Here is a 12,747-nt window from a genome sequence, read left to right on the forward strand (position 1 = left end):
TCGCGTTTCAGTTGAGCCCGGCGGGGCTGGCATTGGGGCACATACGCCGCGTCCGGGCCGGGGCTGCCCCCACCCCTCCTCCAGCCGCCCCTGGGTGGGCAGCAGCTGCTGCTGCTTCTCCACACAGGACAAGACAGACAGCGGGGACCGCTGCGGGAGGCCGGCCAGGGCGTCCAGGGCAGCTGTGGCTGGACAGCTGGGTCAGGAGGTGGACAGGGTCCAGGCGGCCCTGTTAACACAGTCCTGTCTGTGTTTTCTGTCTGAGGCACGTCACAAGCAGGTGTATTTGGGAGGCCCAGGCGTGCGGGCACTATCTGAGTAACTTCTCGAAGCCTCGGTGCTGAAGCTGCAAAATGGGGACCCCGCCTGCCCCAGAGGGCAGTGTAGGAACAACACGAGAGGGCCACTGCACGCCTGGACCCAGGAAGGGACCGGCCAGGGGTCCTTCCTGTTCACCTTGGGTGCGACTCGGAGCCCCCATCTCTGGTGGGTTTCGGGGAGGTCCCACACCTGGCTGCAGACCCCCAGTAGGAAGGCTGTGAGGGACACCCCACCCCATATAATTTCTGTCCCCACACTGGGCGAGGTCCATGCCCAGGAGAGGGGCCCCTCACGACGTGGGAGGCGGTCCCTGCTGATGTACTCGGTTACTTTTTATCAGGGGGGCACTCAAGACATGGGTCTCCCAGCTAGAACCACCCAGAACCTCTAATCACAGAGTCCTCACGTGTCTGGAGCTCACAGACGCCACTCAGCAGACATGCTGCCTGTCACCTCGGGAGCGCTGGGACCAGCCCCTTCCGGGCGAAGCCAGGGCCTGGTGCAGGCCTCCCCACTGCCCAGAGCCCCGACTCCATCCACCTCGGGGTCTCCAAGGCAACTGGCTGGCTGAGCCCAGGAGTCAGCCTCTAGTTTGATGCATCTTCTGAGCTCGCCGGGGAGGCTGGAGTGCCCATCACGGGCCCTTTGGGTTTTTGAGCAACACCACTGGACACCGGGCCCTGGTGCTGACACCCACCAGGAAGCGGGTCTGACCGCCAGGCAGAAGGGCTGAGCGTGGACCAGGTGCTCCTTCTAACCCTCGTGACAACCCCTGGGGCCAGAAATTGCTCCTGTTCTCACTCCCACCAGGGGGACCTGGGGCTCAGAGAGGTGAGGCAGCCTGTCCAAAGTCACGCAGCTGTGAAGCAGCAGAGCTGGGCCTCCAGCCTCGCGGGCCCGCTGTCCTCCCCGAACACACCCTCCCTGGCCTCTGGCGGAAAGGCCCGAGCCGGGCGCCGCGGCCCTGACGCCTGGCCAGCGAATGCAGGCACAAGCAGATGCTAAAGGCAAAAATCAATTTATGATAAAACTGGCAGCTGGTTCAGGGCAAGACAATTGCCTTTATGTTCAAGAGCAGTGAGGAGAAGGCGTTTATTCAAATCTCTGTCTTACAACAACCCAAGGAGCTGTTTCCAGAAACTGTTCACTGCCTTTTCTTCTCCTCCTGGAGAACTTCGCCTTCCCTGCGCCCCGCGTGTGCGGGCTGGGGCTGGGCGGCGCGTGCCCGCAGAGCGCCCTGGACCCCCTCTGGCGCCCTCAGCTCCCGCAGCACCCCCGACCCCGGGCCGAGCTGAGCGGGGGTCCCCAGGACTTTCCGCAGCCGTTGAAAGGTGAACTGGAGGCAGTTCCCTCCGTGGTGGGGGAGGTCGGCCGGGCCCCCCTCACCAAGGCAGTTAAAAAGTAAACACAGCCCCCAAACCACATTATATATGTTAAGCAAACACACGGCAGGCGGCGTGGATATTAGGTCATCTCTCATAAATATTAACACCGGAGTTTTCCAACGGGCACAATTAACGAAACAAAGATGCCTCTTCATTTGCAACCCCCTGTGCTTGCCGTCCCTGGAACAGGCCCAGCGGGGAGGGGAAAACCGAGCAACTCAGCCCAAAAAAAGGCTTCTCGGCGCTCGCGCGGAGGCCGCCAGTCAGGGTTGGCAGCGGTGGTCTCTCCAGAGCCGGGAGCTGGCTGCCCGAGGTGGGCGCCACGTCAGTGAGAAAGGGCAGGACGGGGCCGGGCTCCCCGGGCCTGGGCAGCAGCCCCTCCTGGCCCCGCACTCCTGCCCCCTCGCTGCCGCTCTCTGCAGGGAGTCCTCCCCAGCTCCCCGGGCCACCCCTCAGGGCAGGACCCGTGTGTGTCCCAGACAGGCGCTGACCCTCCAAAGTGCCTGGTGACGGCGCGCAGGACCTCACCTAGCTCCCGGCAGCAGCCGCACCCTGCAGCCTCTGTCTTCAGGGTCTGCTCGCTGCTGTCCACCTGCGTGGGCCCTGGGTGTCGGAGAGGGTCCAGGTGCTCTGCCCTCAGGCTGCCAGCCCGCTGGCCCAAAGGCAGCCGGGAAGGAGTGAAGGAAGCCGGTCTGCGGTGGCCACGTGGGCCAGTGCTGGATGCCAGGCTTGCTCTGATTCTCCAAATTTAGCCATCATGGCAGCCGCACCGGCAGCTTCTGCCCAGCTAGTCTGAGCAGACAGTGAAGAGAAAAGGACTCTGAAGTGAAGAAAACCTCACAGTAAAAGCTAAAAGTGTTTGCACAGTGTTAGCCGCACAGCTAGTGCAGGACCCCAGCAGGCCTCCTCGCCGGCAGACGGGGCCAGGGGAACATCCGTCCAGGGGCCTCGCTGCCTCCAAGTGGGATGGCCCCCGAGGTCCCATCGACCAGCACACACGGGCCGGGCCTGGCACCGCAGCCATGGGCACAGGCGCAGAACGAGGTGGACGGGGCCCAGGCTGCATCTGTGCCACCTGCCAGCCGGGCAACTGCCCGTGGATCAGGTCCCGAAGTCCCTGTCCCCTGTTACCTGTTTACTTTTCATTTGAGAGGGTGGTTATAAAGTTTGATCATTTAGCACATGCTTAAAGAGAATGCGGCTGTAATCAGGAGGCTCCAAACAGGGACATGGGGACGTTTGACGAGCAGCCAACGACGAGCCGTTTGGGAAAGCCGCGACGCGCACAGCAGCGCAGAAACGGAACAGTAAGGATGGCTGCAGAGCGCTCGTCTGAAACGATGCAGGTGAGACGGCGGCGGAGATGGTCCAGGAAGAAACAGCTGTGAACTCAGAGCCCGCACCCGGCGACAGCGCCTCTTCAACGCACCAGGGAGACAAAGCCTTTCCAGGCCCACAGCGCCCCTCGCCCGCTCGCGCTGCCAGACACGTTAAGGGGCTGCACAGTCGGCAGACAGAACGGGATGCTTCTCAAAATGACTCCTCGGAGTCAAGGAGCGCTCACCCCGGGTGGCTCCGCTTGTGCAAGACTCTTGGAACGCCAGCTCATCTGGCGGGTAGGACGCGGTTCCGCTCCCCGGGGCCGGGGGCTGGTGCGGAGGGGAGGCGACGGCGGGTGCGGGCAGCTTTCGGGTGATGGGTGTGTCCTGTCTTGACCGTGGTCGTTGTTTTGCAGTGTGTGCACGTGTCAGAACTTACCAGGGGCGGGCTTTGAACAGTGCAGCCCCTCATATGCCAACCACACCCTGTAAAGTCCCCACCGAAGCCGTCATGGAAGGACACGGGGCCTGGCACGTGAGCCTCCACGGCCCACGAGGACTCGGGTTGCCCCGAACCCTTTATGGCACGGGGTGAATAAATGAATGAATGAGTTCACCCTCCATCACATCTCTCAGAGGTCCCTTTTGCAGACGGAGCCCAGGCAGGCTGTGGGACACAGGCGGGGGCCTGGCCCACCCCCAAGGCCCTGCCCACCACACTCCAGTAGAGCTGCCCCCCCTTATCCAAACTCCACGGCTTGGAGGAGCCCCCTGGGAACCTCACTCTTGCGGGGTTATTTTTGGAGCTGTTAATGATTCTGCTTGCCTTTCCAATGACCTCAAACGTTCCACTGCCCCGAACCCCACCCCCTGTGCCATGTGCCCAGCTGCCCCTCCTGCAGGCAAGGAGGCCCCGTGTGCACACCACCCTCCCTGCCTCAGTTTACTCTCCCGTTGGCATGGTCACAGGTCTTGGATGAGATGCGCAGGTGGCGAGTGGTACCCACAGGTGTTGAAGGTTTTCTGTTGTGCTGGGATGAGAACAGGGGAGGCCGCCTCTCGGCCCAGGGAGCTGCGTCAGAGCCCGCTCGCCCTGGACTCTGAGCTGGGGCGCCCGGGCTCCGAGGACTTGTCAGCCGCCTTCCCCGAACACTCGCGGGGAAGGTGCACGTAGCATTTTATTAGCTCAAAGCCGCTTTCCCCTTGATTTCCAAACCCATGTGTATTTGTAAAGGAAATTTAATCGGGTTGTTTTTAATTCTCTCACACTTAACTCATCAAAATGCTATTTGGTAAGAGCGAGACCAGACCAAGGGTTTCTCCAGAGTCGACGTTCAGAAGGGCCGCGCGGGGCTGGCCAGACACGGCCAGGTCTGGCCTGGAAGGACACGCGGGGGCTGAGGACGTGTTTCACTCTGCAGCGCTGCCTCCTTGCCTGCGGGGCCCGGGGAAAATTCCTGCGAGAACGTGAGGGTTGGCCCCTCTTCCATCGAGCATTTGGGGACCTTCAAACCTGGGCCCTGCACCCCAGGTTCAGCCCAAGTCCGGCCCAGCCCCCGGCTCTGAGGCCAGGTGGCCTAAGGACGCACAGGGCGGGCGTGGGGGCTGTGCAGCTCGCTCAAAGGCGCCTCCCTGGGACAGGAGGCGTCCCAGGAAGGAGGGGGGTGGTGTCCACAGCCGCCCTGCCTGAGCCCAGCCTCAGAGTCCAACTCCAGCAGGTGGACATCTCTGCTGTCCTCCAACGGCTGTCGCAGCCGGGCAGCCGGCTCTCCCAGCCGTGTGTATCCCAGAACACAGTGAACATCAGTGGAACATGCCCTCCCTCTAACCCCTTGACCTTCCTTCTGCCGGGAGAGGCCAGCTGGTCGTGCCAGGATGGGGAGGGGCAGCAGGAATATCCTCCCAAACCAGAGGGCAGGGGTCGCCTGTGAGTGTCCGAGAGAGAGACCCAAGGCAGCCAGGCCCCACACACCCCTGGCCCCAAGGTCGCTGCAAAGCTCCTGGAAACGGGGTGCGAAGCGTGGGCAGGACAGGGCAGAGCAGCCACGGAGCTGACTGGCCCGGGAAGCCAGGCTCCCGGGAGCAGGGTGTGTTGCCGGGGGCTCGAAGGGCGGGCAGCCAGGCCCCGGGCCAGGCAGAGTCCTCATGAGCAGGAGGAAGGTAGGGCCGCCCCTGTCCCCTGGGCACGGCCCCGCCTCTCCTCCCCCCTGGCCTGGCTAGACTCCTGGACTCTCCAGTGGGGACCGGGCTCTCCACGTGTGCAAGCTCACACACACGTGCACACACTCCCATGCAGACACTTAGCACCTTCGCTGATGCCCGCACGTTGAGGCCCTGGGGCCCACCTTCCCCCAGCTGTCCTCCCCCAGCCAGCCTGGCCAGCTGTGCGATGAGGGGGGACACCACCTCCCGAAATTCTCAGCCCCTCCCTGCCGCTGGGGCCTCTCGGTCGCTTGGTGTCCAGTCCTAGGCTGTCTGGCCTCTCTTCTGTGTCCTCGTTGACACGGGGGAGCAGAGAGGGGAGGAGGGGAGATGCTGGGTGGGAGAGCCCCAGTGAGGACGCAGGCAGAGCACCTCGGGGCAAGGGGCTGCCCGACTCTGCTCCTTCCTGGGTGACAAGTTCAGCGGGGCTGCAGCGCAGGGCCCAGGGCTCCTGGACCACCCTGAGAAGCCCTCCTGGAGGAGCCCAGAGTCCACAGCCCGGGACCCCCGCCCTCCCCGCTGCTGCCCAGTGAGCCTGATGACCGGGGGCAGGGGGTCCCGGACAGGTGGCGGCTCTGTCGAGGGAGACGCAGGGCTCTGGCAGGTGGCTGCAGCCAGCCAGGGGCAAGTATGGCCCCAGCACAAGAGGCCTCAGCACATGTGGGAGGACAGGGTCCACTGTCCCCTCCAGCTCCCTGGTGCCCTCCTTCCACAAGCACACACTGTGCCCCTACTCAGGGCCTGATCTGTGTGGGGCCTGGGGACACGAGGACAACATGGGCTGGTTCTGCCTGGGAGTGGGGTCTCAGTCCAGTGGGGAGGTGACTGGTAGCTGGGAAGTGATAGTCCAGGGTGGCCAGAGCTGGGACAGGGATGGACAGGGCTCGGGAAGACAAGGAGGCCCCAGATCCACCTGGGGCGGGGCCTGGCCGAGAGGAAAGGACGGCCGAGGGGTTGGTGGCTTAGGCAGCTGGGCAGGGAGAACAATCTGGCGGGTGGTGTGAGCGAAGCCGGGGGTGGGCAGAGCTGCTGGGGTGGGGGCCGTGGCCTGCGGCCAAGCAGAAAGGCCTAGGTGACAGATGTCACCCCGAGGGCAACAGGCAGCCCCTGAGCAGGACGTGGGGTCTGGCTTGGGAGGACGGAGTGGCAGCCAGAGTCCGGGGGTCCCCGAAACCCCTCAGAAGTCTGGAGTTCTCCAGCACAGAGGACCAGCCCATTACGCTGCCTTCGGCGGGCCAGCCTCTGCGTCCACCATCTGAGTCTGATTCTGAGGTACAGCAGGCCCTTTGGGAGGAGAGCCAGCCCCCAGGTGACAATCCGAGCAGCTGGCTGTGGCCCCCAGCGGCAGAGGCGTCTTCCACCACAGGGCGTTGGTGGCTGAGGGCAGGCACCCAGGGCAGACCCCCTAGGCCGCCAGCCTCAGATGGTTGGGGCCGCACAGGCCACAGGAAGCTTCCAGCCCAGAGACCCAGAGACCCCTCCCCACCCAGGCGAGGGTCCCAGGTCACCCCAAAACCGGTCCTGCCTCAGCTCTCGGGAGGCAGACCTGCAGCCCTAAGGCCCGTGTCCTGCCTGTGCAGAAGGACGGTGAGCAGCTCCGGCCAGGGTGCTGGGCGGCCGACCCAGGGAGCTGCCGTCCGCAGCCAGCCCGCCCCAAGGGGCCAGGGCAGGAGGGGCCCCAGGGAGCCCGCAGTCAATGGCCTTTTTATTCCATTTGATTTCACCTCCTCCGAGCGTCCGTCCCCTCTCTCCCTAATAGAATTACTCTTATCTGCAAGTGATTTAAACTCTAAGGTTTACTGAAGATTTAAAGAGTGTGAACACAGTTGGAATGTTTTAAACTAACAGTACAAGTTGCATTTTAAGAAAATAATTAACTCCCAGGGGAGGTGTGGGTTTTGGAGCAATGACAGACTTTCAAGGCTGCCTTCCCTATATGGAGTTTCCAAATAATAAAATATCTTTGATTCCCTGCTGATGTCAGACGAGAACCTGTTAGTGTGCAAGCAAACTGTCATTTTTTTTAAGAGGGCCCATTAGCGTCTTAAAGACGCAGGCGAGCCCTTCGCGGAGGGCGAAGGGTCTGGGGAGAGCCTGTGCAGAACCGCCCGTCTGTCCAAGCTGCCCCTTCTCCTGCAGAGTCCCTGGCCTCTCTCCTGGGCACACAGAGGCCGTGTCCCCAACCCTGGGGCCGGGTGAGCCCCAATGCCCCATCGGCCGCAGCACCACCTCCCCTAAGTTCAGTGGTGATGCCTGCCGTCCAGGCCAGGGAGGGCGCCAGTGCCCCCCCACCCCCGCTCCAGAGGCGGCCCCTCGGGAGCCCACACCTAGCGCTAGGCTCGGACTCGACCTTGCATAACACCCGGGAAAAGCTCTCATTGTTTTCCTTTGCTGCTCACAAACCCGGGGAGGGGGGCCTCCCCATTTCACAGATGGGAACAACAAGGTTCATGAGGCTCAGAACTGCCTAGAGCCCGAGGGGCCCAGGACCCAGGCAGATGCATCCCCTGAGCCCAGTCACACTCCCTTCGTGGCCCCCGGGTCCCGCCCCTCCCCGAGTTCAGGCTGGCGATGCGTCTGCTCCTTGGAGCGGAGTGCAGGCTGCAGGTCATCCCAGGGCGGAGACTCGGAGCCGCGGAGAACTCACTGCGAGCTCTGGCAGAACTCCTAGCACTGGCGACCCCACGCTGCGCAGCAGGGGCCTTGAACAGAGGGTGGGGCAACCGGGAGGGCTTCCCTGCGACAGTGACGGTGGCCCAGCCCAGGGCTAGCTACCACTCTCTGGGTGGCATTTCGGTGGCAGCTCGCACAGCCCGCCCACCAGCCATCCCCAGGCTCACAGTGCCTGGAATCAGTGCACCGATTTCACAGTGCCAAGTTTGCAACAGGGCCCCGTGCCTGCCGGGAGCCTCTGTGTGGGGCACCCGCCAGGTAAGCACCGTTGCCGTCACTGCTGAGAGCCCTGGCCCCGCCGTGTCTTCCTCTCCGGCCAGCACAAAGCTTGAAGACCACCTCCAAGGACGGGGCAGCCGGGGGCCCCAGGAGAACCAGCCCCTCCAGCAGCATCCCCTGGCTTTCCTGAGGCCCTCGGGCCTCGTCTGGGCTGCCCAGCAGCCCTGGCCCTTCTCCAGGGGATGGGAGGTGGGGACACAGACATAGTCCTTCACCCAATTTCTGAGATGCGGTAAGAATACACGCTGGGGCAGGACAGGCCATCCAGAGTCCCCAGGCCTTGGCTGTGCCAGGACCGCCCTGGGGGAAGCCGAGAGGGTCTGCTCTGCCCAGCACCCCCGAGGGAGGACTTCGCAGAGCTTTGGGCTATCCTGCCACTCACTCCAGCCCCTCCCTCAGAGGGACCGGCTCCCTGGGGTGGGGTCCGTCCGGGGAGCTCACCACCCGTTCACCAGCCCCTCCCTCAGGAGCAGGCCTGCCTGGCCTCTCGGCCCTCTGCCGGGCGGGGTGCTGGGTGGAAACAAACGTGCCTCGTCTGTTCAGTTCTCTCCCCTCCACGCCCCCAAATCTCTGCCTCTCAGGAATAATTCTTTCTAGTAATTTACTTGCAAAACATTTGGTCATTAACACCCAGCCGAGAGTGGATGGCGGGTCACAGACTGTTAAACCCTCCACACCTGGGTCCTGTCGGCCTGTGTCACTCTGCCCGGGCAGGAGGCTGGCAAGTGTGGCCTCGTCCTCTGGCGGGCAGGAGTGACCTGTCATTAGGGGGCCCCTGAGGCCCTGGGAGGACCCACTGTGGCCCCTTGGCAAGGGCCCGTGGGAGGAGTCCACATCCCAGGTTTGTCTTCGGGGCCACAAGCAGCAGAATGTCTGCCGAGCTGACCTGGACGTTTGCACCCAGTAGGGGCGGGAGACCCGGGACCCGTGACTCCAACCCCACCCAGCCAGGCGGGAGCCCCCACCAGTGCTGGCCAGTGGGTCCCCGCCCCTGGGAGAGGCCCGCGTCCTGTCGGGCTTCCCGTGAGCGTGGTGCCCCCTGGGAGGCCTTGGTTTCCAGGGGTCTGAGGGACAAGAGGGTGCTGAGGGAGTCCCTGCACCCCGGGGCCCTGGGGGCAATGCTCCTTCTCCCCCGGCCCCAAGGACTCAGCGCTGGGCTGCTCAGGGAAGGGGAAGCCTCCTGGTGGCCAGATACCCTCAACACAACCTCCCCACGGAGAAGGAGGGGCACCAGGGGCAGCGCCTCCCCAGCCTCACAACAGGTGGCCGCTGCCCTCCCAGGTCAAGTTCAGTCACCTCTGTGTTTGTGGTCCAACCTGGTCTAGGACCCTCCCACCTCCCAGTCCTCAGCTCCCCACAAACCCGCACACCACCGGAGACCAGGAGCACTGGGTGGACACACGCGCGTCTGTGTGTGCGGGGCAGGGAGTGGCCTCACACAGGACGTGTGCACATGCATCTTCTTGTCCATGTGTCCGTGTGTGCGTCCGTGTGCGCGTGCATACAGGGTTAGTCCTCCCACAGGTACGCACACGATTTGGTGACAAAGATCGACACTGTGGGGTGGGGAGGAGGGAGGAGGGGAGCCCCGGGAGCCCTGAGACTGGGGTGTGGCCTGGTGGACTGCAGGGGTGGGCCTGCCCTGGCCGTCCCCACTGCACCACGAGCCTGGTCCCTGGACCCTGAGGGGACACTGGACTTGGAGCACCATTTAGGGACCCCAGTTCCATTTCAGGGACAAGAGACAGGACACAGTGCCCACAAGGGAGCCACTCAAGGTCATAGAGCTGCGAGGGGCATAACCAGGCTTCAGCCCTGAGCTGGGCGCCAGGTTAGCTTTCGAGGTGGCCAAGGACCGCCCCCAAGACGGTCACTCAAAACCTTGAGCCCCCCAGGCTTTGGGACGTCCCAGGGATGCAGGGAGTTGCGCGACCCCAGTCCTGTCCTCGCAGAGGTCAAGGCCACCAGGGCAGGAGTGTCACCCCCTGAAAGACTTGCGGTTCAGCTGGGCCTGCCGCCCTCCCCCGTGCGGTCTCCGCTTGGGAAGGCCTGGAGGGAAGAGCCTCGCCCGCAGGACGTGGGAAACGGAGACTCGGAGCGTTAATTAGGACGCTGGATTGCAAGCGACAGAAACTCCACCCCACACCGGCGTCACCCGGACCGCCGGCACCGTGGCTGCCGTCCTGCCATTCAGGGTTCGCGGCTCAGGGCAAAGCCGCCAGCAGCTGAGGGCACTCGGCCTCCGGGAAAGGCCGTTTCCAGACGCCCCCCGCCGCACCTCTGCCGCGCCCCCTCCTGCCACGCCAAAGGCTTTATAGAGGCCCGCGCGGCGCACCAGAGAAAACCCCGCTATCATTAAGGGATTTAACGACAGCTTTGCCCAATATTGGGGATTTGTTACGGCTCTCATTACACATTTTAACAAGCACACTTCCCCGCGACACAGCCCCACGTGAGGGCTGCCCTTGCCCTCCGCCGTGTGTTCCTTTCATTAGAATGCGTTTTATGGAGCCACCGATCACAGACGCGCGGCCAGCCTGCAGCCTGGTTCGCCGGCCCGGTGTCGTGTTCCGGGTGGCCGGCGGTGCGCCCGCGGGTCTGTGCCCACCCCCGGGAGCAAGGAGAAGGGTCCCTGTGCCCGGACCCTGCCCTTCCAACGCCCTCGGCCCGGTGAGCAGGGCACGACCCAGGACAGAGCCCGGACCGAGGGTGAGGGTTCCGATCCCTCGGCTACATGATCCCAGATGGACCTCAGTCTCCCCACGTGTGAGGACCGGGCATCCGAGCAGACAAATGACTTTCAGCTTATTTTAGCAGCTGGATTCTGTTTGGCCACAAACCACAAAATAGTTTAAAACAAAAAGTTAAGGCAGAAATGAAGCTGACTCCGTAGAAGCAGGACTTGGCCACCCTGAGCCCCACCAAGGAGGCCTTGGAACCCCAAATACCTGGGAGGCCTCAGGACACAGCCAGGAAGCCAGTCGGTGGCTGAGGCCTGTGAGGGCCCCCAGCCCTGCGACTGGAGGCAGGCTGCCTCGGCCCTGGGGCTCTGCCCGCCTGTCAGACCTACCAGCTCAGCTCTCCGGGGCCCCAGGGCAGGTCAGGGCCCTAGGCCCAGGCGCAGGTCTAGCTAATTCCTGAGGCCGAGCCCCAGCTTCCAAGATGCACATCCCCCCGGCAGTGTGTCTTCCGAGTCCTCTGCCCCAAGCCTCCCGCTCCCGGGCCACGATGGACATCCGCCTGGTTCACAAATGGGGAATGTCGCCTCCCTGGGGGGCAGTTGGAGGCAAGCCCACTTGTAGCCGAGGCTAATTTCTGCCAAGAAACTTCTAGATAAGCAAGATTTCCATTGGAAGGCGCTGGGTGAACAGGGCACGGGCGGACCGGCAGCCCCTGCTCCCTCCAGCTCCATGGCCAGAGCCCCCTCGGGCACCGGCCACAGCCCACAGTGGCCACCCAAGCCTGGGATGGCAGCAGCCTCCGGGTGCCCAGAGACCCCTCCACGTGGCCCCTCTGCAGCCTCCAAATGTGGGTGAGCTCCGTCCACACCGCGACGGTCTCAGACTCCCCCGTGCCTGCAGTGCCGGTTCTGAAACTGTGTGTGAACGGTTGGCTCTGTGGAGGTCAGTGGTGGGGCCCGGGCGAGGGCCAAGGCCAGGGGGGCCCTGGCAGGTGGTCAGAGAGCAGGGAATAGGGGCTGTCTCCTGGGTCCCTGACGCCTCCAGCCTCCAGGGCGCAGGGACGAGCAGGGTCCGGAAAGCAGTCACGCTGCCCCTTACTCTGAAGGATCCCTGGGATTGGAAACCGTCCCTGAGCTCACCCCGTCCTCCCTCCTGTCCCCAGGCAAAAGCCCCCGGGACAGGAATCTGCCGGAGCCGGGGAGAGAGCGGGGGACACAGCCGCGCTGTGACGAGCTCCCCCTGCCCGCCCCCCAGAAGGGAGCAGAGGGATAAATAAATAGCAAGTCCTGGCGATCGGGCTGGGCACGGCCCGGCGATTCTGTCCACAATACCCCGCATTCATTACGCGCCTTACAGACGTGTGCTGTGTCTGGGAAACAGGAAGTGGCCGTCAGTCTCCCGTGTAAACGCCATCCGAGGCCCGCGCACCAGGCATGTTCTCAATCAGGAAGCAGGCAGTAAATAAACATTTACGTCCCGCGGCCGCGCGCACCGCCTGCCCCCGGGCTGCGGAGGGGCACGGAGAGCGGAAATTTGTTTAGTCCTATAAAAGCACAGGCCGTATATCAATAGACGATTAAAAATGGAAATGCGGCCGCCTAATGGACGGTATTGATTTTAATAAGCGTTAAGTACAGGGAGTTCAAAGATAAGGGCTGCGGGGCCATCGCGCCACGGTCCGAGAACGCGAAGCATGCGAAGCAAAGGAAACAAAAATCCTCTTTTCCAAATTGAAACTTTCACCTGGCCTATTAGGGTCCAGGGGAGCGGCTTCCAGATCAGCGTCCGTTTCGGGATATCAGCGTGCCGTGGATGGTACATTAAATTCTTTCTGCCCCGGGGTCAGGCACGCTGCCCTCCGAACAGTAGCGGCGCGAGCCGTGCACT

This window comes from Camelus dromedarius, chromosome 14, assembly GCF_036321535.1.
Source record: "Camelus dromedarius isolate mCamDro1 chromosome 14, mCamDro1.pat, whole genome shotgun sequence".
NCBI lineage: Eukaryota > Metazoa > Chordata > Mammalia > Artiodactyla > Camelidae > Camelus > Camelus dromedarius.